The sequence below is a fragment of the Gavialis gangeticus genome, unplaced genomic scaffold, assembly GCF_001723915.1.
Source record: "Gavialis gangeticus isolate Ggan-Ray unplaced genomic scaffold, GavGan_comp1, whole genome shotgun sequence".
In the NCBI taxonomy this organism is placed as follows: Eukaryota; Metazoa; Chordata; order Crocodylia; family Gavialidae; genus Gavialis; species Gavialis gangeticus.
Window position 1 is genome coordinate 216,317,398 of NW_017729032.1, and position 13,988 is coordinate 216,331,385.

The 13,988-nt window shown below is 43.3% G+C and overlaps 1 long non-coding RNA gene across 2 annotated transcripts in view; it reads right to left on the reverse strand.

Annotated features, from left to right (window-relative positions):
* Positions 1-8,406: 8,406 nt before the first annotated feature.
* LOC109303417 overlaps positions 8,407-13,988 on the reverse strand; it is a 30,671-nt gene continuing 25,089 nt past the window's right edge. For both annotated transcript variants that reach the window (XR_002099099.1, XR_002099098.1), the window contains 2 exons: positions 11,859-11,936; positions 8,407-8,640 (listed from right to left, as the gene is read on the reverse strand). This is a non-coding gene — a long non-coding RNA (uncharacterized LOC109303417). The remainder of the gene's footprint in view (positions 8,641-11,858; positions 11,937-13,988) is intronic.

The following is a 13,988-nucleotide window of genomic DNA, read 5'->3' on the forward strand; positions in this document are numbered from 1 at the left end:
GCACTTTGAGGGCCCACTGCCACCATGGGTCAGATAGAATAGGCTAGATCTGGCGCGTGGGCCACATTTTGCCTGCCCCTGGTCTAAGAGTAGTTATGCCTATGTTATGTTATGGGTATTTCCTATGCTTCTGGGCTTTTCTGGTTACCACATGGGGCCACAAAGAATTTTTTCCCTTTCCCATTGCTACACAGTGGGTTTTTCCCCCTCAACCCATCTTCCTCAGAAGCACTGGGTGTTGGCTGGGGTTTTTGACTTGGGTATGTCAATACTCCTCCTGAAACTAAAACCCAGACGTTCCTGGCTAGATGGTCTTGCCCCTCCACCCAGGCTCAGACTGATCAGCACAGTTGGGGTCAGGAAGGAATTTTACCCCATGGCAGGGGCAACGCGTAGGGGGTGCACGTGGGTGCACGTGTACCCCCTGAGCATGGCAGCGCGCCCCCTACAAAAAGGTGTTGCTGACACTGTCCACAGTGCCTGCAGTCCGCAATCCCTGCTGGCTGCTACCAATGCTGCCAGCGGCAGCTGCGGGGGGTTGCTGACCCTTGGTCAGTGCTCACCACTCCCCCCACCCCACCACCACCAACAGTGCCGGCAGTAGCTGTGGGAGCCCCCCACTTACTGCTGCCAGGCTCACGCTGCTACCATGCTCCCACCGCTGGGGACACGAGTCGTTCATGGCCCATGGTCAGATTGGTATGGACTGTGGAAGTTTTTGCCTTCCTCTTTGGGGGGCACATAGCCTCCTTCCTTGGATCCCTTAAGCACATTTTGCATCAGCAGAACACTGACTGCTGTTGTCCCCCTGCTTTACCCATGGCAGGTTAGGGTGTTATGCCTTGTAGCTGTGTAGTTTCAGTAACAGGTTAGACAAGGATTTGTACGGGATGTTTTGGCTAGGGATGACCCTGCTCAGGCAGGGGGTTCAATCCTATGACCTCCAGGGGTCCATTCCAGCCCTCCTTTTCTATGGTTCTGATATCACTAGATATAGTAGAGTCACTTAGTTTTTGAGGATTAGTCATGTTCTAAAAAAAGAATATGTCCACACAGCACCACACAGTCCTACCTGGAGATACCCAAGGTAGCTATGGAGAGGCTAGCTCAGGTACCAGAAGCAATATAAGCAGGCTAACACGGTTATCAGCCTAGACAAATTAGTCCTGCTGAGACTCCAGCTATGTGTTGTGCTGAAACCTACTATCCTTACATTGTTTAGCTCTAAGTATCAAGTTCCTCCATTTTATAGTTATAGGAAGGAAGGAAAAACAAATGATCTTCAATCAGCTAATATTTATTCTGTTATTTCATACTTCAGCATTTTATGATGAAATATATACTGCCCAGAAGGCTCCTCTATTTATAGGATGGCTACTTCACAGCCTATGGTTTCTAAGATAGAAATTGAATCAAAAACTAACTTTGATGTCCTGTAGCCCAAAGCCAAATTGTTCATGAGATATTCTGTGATATAAGAGAAACCTTCAGGGGACCAACTAAATATCTATTAAAATACAATTTTTATATACAATAAAACTCTTGTTTTGGAGCCAAGGGTTTTTTTGAAAAAGACATTCTTATAAAAAAGTTATTCCTACGACTTATAATGTCGGTGTGAATAAATGGGACAGTCACTGAATTCTGTTTTATAAGTACCATAAATGAGACACTGCTTTAGAAATGTATACAAACATCTCCTTCTCTCTCATCTTTGGGAAGCAGAGGTCGCCATGGACTGATCCAATCTCTTGAGGTTATTTAACAACAAGTTTCTGCCCTTGCAGCAGCAGAACACTGATAGTGCTCTCATCCCCCTGCTTCACCTATAGCAAGTTAGGTCATTTTTGAGGTTTTAAGGCATTCTGTATGGCAGTTGTGTAAGAGGGCTGTTCATGAAGCTTTTAAGAATAGGTTAGACAGACACTTGTCTGGTCCTGCCTAGAGAATGGGGTTGGAGCATAGAGCTTCCTGGGGTCCCTTCTAGCCCTAACTTTCTGTGATCCTATGATTCAATTGTAGGCTAGACTGCATTAACTGGAAAGAACAAATGAGTGAATGAACAAATTATAAAAAAGAGATTTCCCTCTGCACAATGACCAAGCATACTTTTTGTTCCAAAGAGAGGTACAAAACAAAGCCAATACAATGCACTGTTCTAAGGAACAGTATAGCAAACACCTCCTCCCCCACTACACACTCAATAGCTTTAAGAGAGTCATCTCACATCCCCCAGAGGATGAAGAATTAAAATTCAGGAATAGTAACTCCATTCCCTCCTCTGCTACTGACCTGCTGCATAATATTGGGAAGGCACTTCATCTCCCAATACCTCTGCTTCCCCACTCACCATTTGTCTACCTTGTCTTTTTTAAATCAGTGGTTCTCAACTTCTTTAAAACTCAAGGCATCCCTCATTAAAGGCACTCCTTGGAAAGTACTAGCTCTTAGTCTTAGCTCATTGTTTGACTACAGAAAAAATAATAGAGCAATTCTTTGTTGCAAAGAAGTAAGAAATACCAGAATGGGTCAAAATGTGTTGACACTATGGATTCCTATTTGAAACCTCTGGGTTTGTCTTGCAAATCATTTAGGTGTTTGTGTACCTAGTAGTGATAATATTGTGTGGCATCTTTAAAAGGATCTCATTGCACCCTGGTTGAGAACCAGTGCTTTAGACTATATCCTTATTGGCACATACTGATCATTCAGAGGTGCTTGTACAGTGTCTAGCATAGAGGGAACTCTAGACAATATTGTTAAGTGAAAGAAGAAAAACAATCTTACTGCTAGGACTGTGCCTGTAAGACAATCCCCAACATGCATAATGTCTAAAAGATGATGCGACTTGAAATTCCAGTTTAATGGTACATTAGAGTTTAGTTATTTTGGGAGAACCTACAAAATTAGCTGACATATTAGAGCACGGATGGGCAAAATGTGGCCCACGGGCCAGATGTGACCCACCAGGCCATTCTATCTGGCCTGCGGGGCCCCTAAAAAATTTAGAAAATTCATATGTACCTGCCCCTGGCTGCCTGTCATGCAGCCCTTAAAGGCTTGCCAAAACTCAGTAAGTGGCCCTCCTCCCAAAATAATTACCCACCCCTGTGTTAGAGCATGTGCACAAAAACAGGTAGCTCTGTTAGAGCTTTCACCGTAAGTCCAACTTTCACAACTTCTGAGCATTTGATTTCTCAACCCTAACGTTTAATTCATGCTACCTCTTCCATGAAATATGAGATCCCAGAATCAGCCTTATATCCTAAGTATTCCAGAGGGCACCCTTGTATGCAAGTCCTATGCAAATACCTCCGTCAGTGAGTTTAAAAGCCAGGTAGGTTACCTGCATTTTACACAAGAGAGCACTAAGAAACACACTTTACAGGGTGGTCACCATGGTCTGGAACTAGAAATGAATATAATATAGCAACCACCATTACTGATCTGGTGCGGTGCAAGGGGGACACGAGAACATTAAGGAGAAAATGGAGATGGAAATACAAATGAAAAAAATAAAAAGAAGACTGATGACAAAGGAGATATGGGGAGAAGAATGGAAGGGAATAATTATTTGTCTTACATTAACACTGAATGTGCAGTGTAGCACCCACTTCACAAACACAGTAAGGAAGCTTGCAGTCTAGGGTGTAGACATACAATCAATTTACCGCAGGGTAGAAGGGAACAGAATTTGCCTGTCAGCTGCTCTGCTGTAACTGCCAGCGTGTACCTTCCTGACTTGAGGCAAATGGAAGCTTAAACTGAAGCAGCTTAGACTTTATAACAGGGTGGGAGAAGCAGAGCCAGCATCTTTCTCAAGCTACCCCCCCTCCCACCCTCCATAAAACAGCACATCTGGAACAGTCAGGATTGTCACCCAGGCCTGCAGTCCTAGTGCTGTCTTCTTTCTAATGTCTGCCTCCCAACCATTGATTTTAGAAGTGACACCCACCTATGATATCCCAGTAGCCTCATTGTTTAGATGTGATGCCTCAGAAATGACCCAATTCAGATTGCAGAGAGAGAAAAAAAGTGTTTGTGTCCTAAAAGTTCCTTACCCCGTCCATCTAAGCACTTCTAACACCCCAAAATGCTCTTTCCTTACCCTGTAAGAATAATGGGGGCAGTGCCTTAACCTCTCTCCCACACTTTCCTTTACTGTAACATTTAACCAGTCAGGAAATACAGACATGTATGACTATTCAGTCATGAGACTGTTCAGAGCTGATACGTTTCTTATCAAGCAAAATCAACTTATTTATAAAAAACAAGGATTACTTTTAACAAATGTGCGTAAACACTTTTCAGTTTTCCTACCAGTACTATGAAGCAGTAAAAAACAACAAAAATATACAGAGATGGAAATGGTTTTGCACAGAAAGTGTCCTCAAATAATTATGAAAAGCCAAAAAAACAAACAGAAGTCAGCCTGCAAATGTATTAATCGAAAAGACGGCAAAAGTCGTCGTATAAATTTTTTGTTTGAAAATGTCTACCCAGTCCAGGTTTGTAGAATGTTTTAGCTGTAGCTATAATTGCTTAATAACAAAAATCATATGAAAATCAGCTGATTTCTTAATAGAATACTCTGAAGATTACTTGGCCCATAATATATAACTGAAGACATCATGCTGTTGAATTCACTGGAGCAAGATTGAACCCCTTCTTACTCTTTTCTAAGCCTGTCTCATCATTCTGTATATCTGTTTTCCTCAACCCCAACATTTCAGTTCTCTTCCCCCCACAACCCATCACCACCAAAATCAGTGCTAGCAGCCAAGCAATCATATACTACCGTGCTATAATGAATTGGCAAATTCACAATGGTACAAAAACCTTTCAGCAAAGAAACAGATTTCATGTTCAGGCTTCCAAGAGGTTATTCAACCAACAGAAACAAATTCTTTCCAAAATTATGAAACACCCAGATAATGTTTTATTGAGCCTAGAAGCACCAGAGGACTTTCAGGAAATGCTTTTTCTATTGCAGTCTACAATGCAAAAAAAATGTGGAAAGCTTTCAAAGGTAATTAGGCAAAGTATTGCTCTCGCATGTATGTGAGCTATTCCTATTGAGGTCAATGTGTATCCTGGGGGTGGGGGGGGAGGGACAGCCCAGAGCAAAATCTGGCTTACATAATTTAGTGATCCTATCTTGAGTCATATAATTTACTTAACAGACACTTAACTGACACCACAGGGACTTGATAAGACAAATGGTGGGTCTGGAATATTGGTACAGAAGGGTATAAAACATATGATATAAAACAGGGTGTCAAACATACAGCCTGAGGGCCAGAATCATGGGACGGGCCATCTCATCTGGCTTGTAGGGCTCCCAGATAAGCCAGAAACTCAGGGGCAAGTTAAGTTGGGACAGGGCACATAATCGAAATGTGGGGCATGAAGCCCAGTTGGGGGTGCACATTGACAGCAGAGGGCAAGTGATGGCTGCATTAACCCCTACGGTCATTGCTTGTCTCACCACTTACCTCACTGCTGCTGCCGGTCACCTTACTTCTTATCCCACCACCATATCCAGCTCCAGCCTAGAAGAAAATCTCCTGTTCAGATTTGGCCAGAGGGAGGCAGGGCAAATTTGACATCCCTGGCTTAATGAAGGGCAGGCAAGGAAAAGGCTGAGGGGTTGCATTGTACATCACTGATGTATAGGAGAAGTGGGAGGCAGGTATGTTGAATGCCTTTGAGCAAAGATAGGAAGGAAAAAGAAAAGGGGTGGTATCATGGGAGGAGTCTACTCTAAACCTTCCAGTCAGGGTGGGGAGATAAATGAGCCTTGTTTTGAAGAATTGTAGTAATGGGGGCTTTAACTACCCAGGATGCAAATAGTCCATCAAGTTCTTAGAATGTGCTGAGAACACCTTTGTTGTTGCAGAAGAGGAAATAACTAGGGGAGCAGGTATTTTAGATTTGGTTCCAACAAATAAAAGGATTTGACAAAAAAACTAAAGGTGAAAGGTACCTTATTTATTCCAAGATATGATGATCCTGATTATAAGATGACAACCCCCCACCCCTATAATTAGAGTCTATATATGGAAAATGTATAAATTTGCTATAATTTTCCAGGTATAAAATCCAATTATTAGAGGTTTGCCTTGAATTATCCTTCTTCCCTGCTATAGCAGGGAAAATAAGTCTGGGAGGTTCAGGTGGCCCCCTTACCCTCTGTGCCCATCCACCCTGCAACTTCTTCCCATCAGACCTTGCTCTCCCTGAGCACATGGAAATGAGAAACTCATTTTGAAAACACTGACTTTGAAGTAAACATGCCTGTAGTAATATGCATATTAATATGGGTACCCTATAACCTTAGTTCATCCAGAACTGATGCATTTTCCCTTTTTTAAAACTGCTGCATGTTTTAGCACAGGTACTCCATAAACTCATTTTTAAGCAGCATTTCTGTACCTACTTACATATAGTACAAACTATGCATGATATTAGTCAAAAGCCAAAAGGCTCATGATTTGCCTTTTAGTTCATTGGGCTGAGCCCCAGCAGTCAACAGTGTTTCAAGTGTTTCAACAGTATGTCAGTCATGGTAACTCCACAGCTCAGCACTGCTCAGTATGTGTGTGTACTCCAGATACACACGGTCCATGTGCTAATTAGCCCCCCACTCAAAACTGGAACTGAGTGTTCTTGTCATGGGTCTTGTGATCCTCCAAAAATGTATGCACAGACGAGGTGCAGGGCAGCCTGGTCCAACCACCTCATAAAGGGCAGGACCACAGTAGTCATATGCAACAGGCTGAGAAAAGGGGCAACAGAGGGATTCTGGGTGAACTCTTTGGGGCCTCATTTGGTGACGTTTGCCAGACATTTAAGGCTACTGAAGAAACAGGTATCATTGGAAATAGGAAACAGAGCGTGGCCAGGCAGGGAATCACCCTGGTGAGGTGTCCTGTGTCTACCCAGAAGCAATTGGGGTGGCAGCGCAGAGTTGTGCCCTTTGCTGCTGCTGAGCAGGCCGGGGGCACCTCATCATGGTGGTACATAACTCCCAGCAGTAGCAACAGGCTTTCCCAGCCCATCCTGCTCTGCCCTACTGCCCGCCCACAGGGCTGTGGAGGACTAGGGGGAGGGCAGCAGGGTGGGGAGCCCAAGCCCACATGGGGGGGGAGCCAGGCTCTGCACTCCACTCTGCCACAACAGCTGCCACCTCCCACAGGTGGCAGCCAGGGCTTGGGCACTGCTGTCGGGGGGCAGAGGGCTGCAGACCCAGGTCCCTGGCACCATAGTCCTGGCAACTGGAGGCCCCCTCTGACACGGCTGGGGGGCTGTTGGTGGGGGGTGAGGGGCCTGGACCTGTGTCCAGATGAGCAAAGGCAGGGGGGTTGGGGGGAAGCTCTGATTTTCCATGATAAAAAAAACCCAAAATCAAATACCAAAATTTATAGGTACTTAGAAATGATTTTATTATAGTGATTGAGGCACTTGTTGGTTTCCAAATTGGTTAAAATTGTAAATATATCAATAAAACATTGTGTTCAATTGATACACACACACACACACACACACACACACAAAGTAGCATTTCATCTTAATAATGGATTTTGGTTTTTCTTAATCAGAAAAATTGCTATTTTTAAACAGAAAAACCCAGGATCCCTACAGAGCACATACTGCTTTTAGCAGCAGTCTAAATATAGGCAATGCATTTAATGAGATTTCCTTATATGCAATAAGGTGAGAGGCTTTCCACTTTCCCTCCCCCCACCCCCCCTCCCCATGCTGTTTGGGGGTAAAAAAAAACAACCCTTGTATTGTATTCAAGTAAATGTGGTAATTTGGGTAAAAGCGATTATAAAACTGTAAGAACTTACTATTCTAAAGAAAAGAAGCTTGAAAGCAGTAGGATAAGGATAATGGATTTCAAAAAGCAAACACAGAAAGAAAACTCAGAGAACTGGTAAGTAAGGTCTCTTGGGAAGCTAAACTGAGGGATAAAGAAGTGAAGGAGAACTAGCTGTTATTGAAAAGGGCTTCATTAAATGCAACAACAGCAAAACTATCTTAATGCAAAAGAAAGCTAGGACACATAGTAAGAGACGATTATGGCTACCCAAAGAACTTTCTGGTGACCTGAAAATAAGAAAGGGATCGTACATTAGATGGAAAAAAAGTGTGCCAGGGATGCCGCCATGAATACAAACTTGCCTTTCAGGAGGGAGCAGAGAGACGGGCAGAGCTGGCGGGACATTGCCGAGGCCCAGAAGCGCAGTGGGAGAGAAACTGCTGCAGGAGGATGGGTCAAGCTGAGACCAGGAGAAGAAAAGCTGAAGCAGCCACAGCGGGCTGCGGGAGAACTAGCATGTGTACTCACACCAGCATGGGCATGTTTTATGGTGGCATGCCGACGCCAGTTTGCTGGCTGGCCCTCAGAGGGGGGAATAAAAACCCTGCTGGACAACTGTCGGGGAGGACCGGAAGTGGGTCCTCTGGAAGGCCCAAAGTGGCCGGGAGTGATCACCAGCCCCAACAGGGGTGAGTGGTGGCAGCCCCAAGAGGGGGCATGCCCAGACAATGCTGGCTCGGCAGAGCCTGAACTCTTACCTGGGACAGGACCGTGGATCCCAGACACAGCCGGTGTGGAGTGAAACAGTGGTGAGCCTGGGGAAAGAAAGAGAAGAGAAGCCACCAGATACTGTGAGTCAAAACTGAGAGAAAAAGGGAGCGCACCTGGGAGCAAGGCAACCAGGGGTGAAAAGAAATACAAGTCAGGCTGACGTGGGGCCAGAAACCAGATGGTACACCATCCGAACTGGACTTTGAACCTATAAGGGCTAAAGCCCTTACTGTGGCAAGTGGACTTTGTCTCAGCCATGGCCAAGAAGCAACATCTTTGGTTGGTGCAAGGCAGGGTGTAGGGGAGGTGGAGTCCCGATATGGGAGACTGGGCAAAAGTGCCAAAGGAGGGAACCGGGGAAGACAGGACTTAAAAACATCCTCCCAATAATAACCAATACCAACAAGACGTGGCAGGTGAGAATCCCTGGGAACCTTTCAAGGTATCTGCCTGGACGACAAGCTGTCGACCCAAAAAGAGACAGTGGCTCCGAAAGGCCAGAAAGAGTGAAACACACTAGTGAACGACATGGGAGGTTACACAAGGACATATACAATTAAAGAATATAAATCATCAAGGTAAATAGAAGGCATAAGAAGCAAAAGTTAAACAATGGAACCCTAGGTCCACTTTAAATGAGAAAGGAGCATGAACAGTGGCTGATACAAAGAAGACAGAAGTAAACAATGCTTTCTTTGCTTCACTCTTCACCAAAAAAGATAAATTGTGACCAGTTAATGAATTTTCAGAAGGAGATTACAGAAAGAACAGGTTAGAGAATATTTAGATAAGTAAGTATAGCCAACTCAGCAGGGCCTCATGAAAGTCACCCTGGCATATTTTAAAGAACTAATTGAGATAATAGCTAGTGGTTCAGAGATTATCTTTGAGAGCTTGTGGAGGGATACAGACAAGCTGGAGACAGTCCACAGGACGGCAACAGAAATAATAAGAGATTTAGACTGATGAGAAAAGATTGAACAAATTGGCCTTCTGTAGTCCAGGAAAAAGAAGACTGAGTCAAGATATGATAAAAGTCTTCTGATATGTAGAAAGTTGTTATAAAGGGGGTGGTATTCATTTATTTCCTGTAGCCACAAGGGAGATGGATAAGAAGAAATCAGCTCAACTGTTTAGCAGACAGGATTTAGGATAGATATTGAGGATAAAACCATTTCCTAAAATAAAAAACAGGTTACTTCATGAAGTTTACATAGGCAGGCTAAACAAACATCTGTTGGAGATATTCTACCCATATTTGATCCTAGAGTAGGGTTGGATTAGGTGATCTCTTGAGGTCCCTTCCAATCCTACATTGCTAGGATATGTTTGCCCTCATGTATTAATACAATAGATCCGTTTGGGTTTTCTATAACAAAATCTTCACTTCCTTTATTGGTCAATCTTAACTTCCTAACTGCTTGTGCCCCTCTTCGGTTTGCTCTTGTTGCAATGGCCCTGAGCCACAGGCCATGCCCTGACAAACACTGGAGTTAGAAGACACCCATTCCAGCAGCAGCAGAGTTTAGAGACTGACATGAAGCAAGGATTAAAAGGAAAGAGGTCTTAAAAAGAACAAAAGAGAAGAAGCTTTGCAAATACTGATATAAGGGCTTTAAGATAAAAGAGGACAAGAGAGAATTGAGCACTCAGTAGGTTATGTAAACTATTGGTATGGACCAGGGATTTTCAACATTTTGGGTCAGTGTACCCCCAGCAGCCAGTCAAGAAGGCAGGAGTCCCCCAGCGGCCAGACAAGCGAGGGTGGGGGGGGAGGTCCCCCGCGGCTGATCAGCAACTATGCCGATAGCACAGCAGAGTAAGTGCTGCCACCACCAGCGGCACCAGATGCCAAGTACCCCCTGAGGCCATCCCAAGTAGCCCCTGGGGTACATGTACCCCCAGTTGAAAACCCCTGGTATGGACAATTGACCAGGAGATGAAAAGGGATCGGATTTCAGCTGCTCAGTAATAAATTGGCCATGTGTATGGTTTTACCTCACAGTAAATTGAAGCTCAGCTACCCTTAGTGGCCCCCTTGAAGCTCAGCTTGGCCCTCAGTGCTGGCAAGGGAATGGTCTGGAAAATTACTGACTGCAGTCAGGAACACAAACCTCTGATCCCCTAAGCACAGATGTGCAGAATGATTTTGATTAAAATACGTGTGTGTTTAATCACAGAATAGTTCTTGGGGTGGTTTCACAGGCCCTGGCATTAATTAGAAAAAAAGTATCATTCCAGGCGTAGAGAAGGATGTGTTAATGCAATGAATATCACTGTGGCATAAACAGACCTATATCTGAGATGGTATTCATAGCTTCCAGCAACCCAATTCTGTTAGCAAGTAATTGCACACTTTTCTTCCTCCAGAAGGCATGTTAATTAAGCCTTCATTGAGGGGTCAAATCAGTTCAACATCTGTAAAATGAAGAAATACAGTATCTATTCTGCCTCATTTTCTGTGTGAGGTTTAGGTATGCATCTGACACCAGTGTGTTTTAATAGCTCAAAAGAGTGGCCTTTCTTAGATCTCATCAGGAAGGGGAGGGTTTTTTCCACTGCAAATGATGATAAAAATTAAGATTTTATTCATTTTTATGGACATTCCTCTGAAGAATTTCTTTTTTCATCATAAAAATAAAACTAAAAATGCCAAAAAAGTGTGATCCACTTTGAAATGAACAAAACAAAAGAAATTAGCCGATCAGTTGAAATTTTTGGTTTTACTGAAAGTTTTGCTCAGATGTCCATGATTTTTCACATTTTGTTTACCAAAAATCTTAAAGACTTTTAGTTGATAGTTTTTTGATGGAGAAAGCTGAAAAAAAGAAATTGAAAACACATTTTCCATGGAAATGTTCATTTTAGCAGTCTTTTTATTGATGAAAAGCAGCGTTTCAATTGAAAAGTTTCTTTGAAATGTCATTCTGGCATGAATTACAGTATTCTGTTGCACGCAGCGTGCCCCAGAATAAGAAACACACCTTGTTTTTGAACAGCAGAACAAAGGAACAAAGATCTTTCCTTGTAGTAACTAACTAAATAGTAGCAGCTAGGGGGCCAGGCCTCTTCATTATTCTGCTCTCACTGCAGATTTTACTTTTGCTCTTGCCTAGTAAAAGGCTGAAACTGTTCTTACCATTTTTCTTGCATGTAATGCGCACTCCGTTTTCCAGCAAAGGAGTGGGGGAAGCTGTGTATTAGGTGCAAGAAAATACAGCATATTATGGAAGATCTAAAAAGCTATTGCTTCTAAACTCACCATTTAAATTTATATCACATGCTCTATTGTGGATCCTCAGGGAACACAGGCACTAGTGTAACAAACATTTTGAGTAGCCTGGAGAGAATAGAAATAGAAGACTTTATTCAGGCTTATACTTAAAGATGCGCATAGCTTTAAGTATGCAAGTAGTGCCATTGAATGCCATGGAACCACTCATGTACCCAGTGCTGCACACAGAATCAAAACCAGAGAGAAGAGCAAATATTGTGTTATTTCCCCCCCACCTAAAACACTTTCTGCAGACATAATTCTTCTCAATTAATGGATAGATTTGCATCTCAGTCAATAGCCTCTCTCTTCCTCTCTCTCTCTCACATTAAATAATATAAAAATACAACAACCTAGCATACTGAAGAAAACAGTAAGAAGATAGTTTAATTGCTTTTCAATTTCCATTGCAAGAAAAGAATTTTACTTTCAAGAGAACAAAAAAAAAAAATCTAACTTAAAAGTGAACTCACAATTTCAGTTAATGTACTTGATCTTTAAAATAAAACTCTGCCCTCCCCGCTACTCCAAACAGATTTTTTTATACCTAGTAGGAACATCATGTACATGTGAGAAGGCAAAATTCCAGTGTTAGTTCTGGAATAATAAGAGCCAAATGGGTACTTGGTTAAAGGCATTTTTTAAACAGTTGTCAGTACCATCACTCTGAGTTCTGCAGCATGTCACTTGCACTACTGCATGCAAAATGGTCAGTTTAATTAGATTATTACCCCTAAAATAGACATATTTAAGTGGTTTTAAAAGCTGCAAAACACCTACAACTCCTCATGAAGCCAGTGAAAGCTTAGAACTCCTGAAAGCCAAGCTCCTGATGCCGACTAGAGCCACAAAGGGATTTCGACCTTAACTTTTACCTGCCTGGCTCCTACAATGGAATAACAGTCCTAATTTAGACTGCTTATATTTAGACTCAGTATAATGCATAGGCAGAGACAGGCATGTCAGAACAGGAGCTTCAACAGCCGCTATATTCAGTGAGGCCTAAAGTAGCCAAGAGGAAGCTCCAAAGATAGGGGTATATTTAAACTCTCCTCCTCCTTCCAAGATTCTGATGTCTTACTCTGGAGTCATCTTCCACTAAGGATTCACAGTGTAAGGCCTGGAGTTAGGCCTTTACTAAGCATTTTCTTTCAAAAACTGAGGAGGGGTCAATCTTTTCTTATACAGAACACCTGAAAGGGAGTGGAGGAACTTCCTTTTATCTAGTACTGAAGTAGTTAGAGCACAGACTCAAGGGGTAAGTACTGACAGTCAGAAAACCTGAGGCTGAATAGATTCAATCTATTAGGTTAGTGTAAAGTGCGTAGATTGAACCAATAAGCAAGTGAACAGACAGTCACTTTAGATTCTGGAAATGCAGCTACGTGCCCGCAGTGGCTCAGGCCAGACGCTGGGGGGGTGCTAAAGTACACCTCCCTGCTCAGCTGGAGCAGACAGCAAGAGGCAAGGCTAGCCCACCCAGCCTGTGTGGGAGGGTTTGTGGGGGAGGAACACAGCATCCTGGGTTGTTGGGGGACTGTGAGTTAACTTGACTCTGGAGGGGATCTGGGACAGAAGTTGAATAAACCAATTTGACCTAAATCAGTTAGGTCTAATACTACATCCATGCAGGCTTGTCTTAAACTGGTTTTGGCCATTTTAAAAGTGGTTTGTATGTGTGGCTAGGGTAGAGTAGATGGATGAATTCTCCCCCTCAGGGACTCACCTGCCACATCTTTGTTATTGAGAGAACAGAAAAAGATGTTAAGCCCTAAGAGATCATGCAATCAACCACCCTGCTAGTAAGCAAAAGGAAAATTGGTTTTATTCAGCTTCTTCCTTACAGTTATGGTTCGCAGCTGCTTTTCTTCCAGTCCACAGCTTTACTTTCACTTTTCTCACCCAGTTGCAAACAAAACCAGAGAGATTAGGTCTTAACCTCTCCTTTTCTTTTCCTCTCTTTGCAGGTCCCTGCTTCCTACCTCAGTCCCACCAGAAGTTTCCCCTGTTGAACCCACCAGGTAAGTGTTCACAGGTTTTAGGATCCTTTTCCTCTCATCAATTCCTCACCACAGTTTGTTTCACCTGGTGAGTTAGGCTTAGCTGCGTCAGCTCTGT